The sequence below is a fragment of the Tenrec ecaudatus genome, chromosome 1 (genome assembly GCF_050624435.1).
Source record: "Tenrec ecaudatus isolate mTenEca1 chromosome 1, mTenEca1.hap1, whole genome shotgun sequence".
NCBI classification, from domain to species: Eukaryota; Metazoa; Chordata; class Mammalia; order Afrosoricida; family Tenrecidae; genus Tenrec; species Tenrec ecaudatus.
Genome location: NC_134530.1, coordinates 227,822,619 through 227,823,727, shown reverse-complemented (window position 1 = coordinate 227,823,727; position 1,109 = coordinate 227,822,619). Strand labels below are relative to the sequence as shown.

The 1,109-nt window shown below is 39.0% G+C and overlaps 1 non-coding gene across 1 annotated transcript; it reads right to left on the bottom strand.

The window, feature by feature from the left end:
- Positions 1-415: 415 nt before the first annotated feature.
- Positions 416-579, bottom strand: LOC142437783 (U1 spliceosomal RNA). Its single transcript, XR_012782303.1, has one exon. It is a non-coding gene; the product is annotated as a U1 spliceosomal RNA (small nuclear RNA).
- Positions 580-1,109: the final 530 nt, after the last annotated feature.

Sequence of the window (1,109 nt, the reverse complement as noted above, 5' to 3'; positions counted from 1 at the left end):
TAAGCTGATTGTGACAGCATAGTGACATGTCGTCCCGTTCAGGCTCTTCCTCTTTAGTGATAATGCTGCATTTCCCAGTGACAATTCCCTCCTGACCATGTATCCAGACAAAGCCTGACAATCCTCTCTTCTAAGGAGCATCTGGCTATATTTCCAAAACAAATTGGTTCATTCTTCTGGCATTCCATGATATAGCCAATATTTGCCAACAGCATACTTCAAAGTCATTAGTTCCCCATGCTTCCTTATTCATTGTCTAGCTTTCATGCACATAAGGTGCCAAAGACTGCCATGGCTTGAATCAGACCCATCATAGTCTTCAAAGTGATATCTTTATTTTTTTAACATTTTAAAGTTATATTTAGCAACAGATTTGCCCCATGAAATATGTCATTTTATTTCTTTTTTTTTTTTCCAGGGGAGAGCGCGAACGCAGTCTCTCACTACCACAAATTATGCAGTCGAGTTTCCCGCATTTGGGGAAATCGCAGGGGTCAGCACATCCGGAGTGCAATGGATAAGCCTCGCCCTGGGAAAACCACCTTCATGATCATGGCATCTCCCCTGCCAGGTAAGTATTGCCATTTGATTTTTTGACTTTTGCTTCCCCAGGCATTGATTATGGATTCAAGTAAAATGAAATCCTTGACAATTTTAATCTTTTTCTTTTATCATGATGTTGCTTATTGGTCTAGTGTTAAGGATTTTTGCTTTCTGTATATTGAGGTGCAGTCCATACTGAAAGCTGTATTCTCTGGTCTTCAACAGTAAAAACCTCAAGTCCTATTCACTTCCAGAAAGCAAGGCTGTGTCTACATCCTGAGATAGCATTCTTCTTTAGAGAGTTCATTTTTGGGGATTATTTGTTCAAGAAGCCTACTAAACAAGTATGGTGAAATGAAATAAACCTGATACACTTCATTCCTAATTTTAAATCACACATTGTCCACTATTCTGCTTAACAATGATATCTAGGTGCATGTGCAAGTTCTGCATGAGGACAATGAGCAAAAACAAACAAACGAGAATGAACAGCACTTTCTTCATGTTGATTCAGAATCATAGTAACCTTATAGGAGAGAGTAAAACTGTCCCCTAGGGATTTCAAG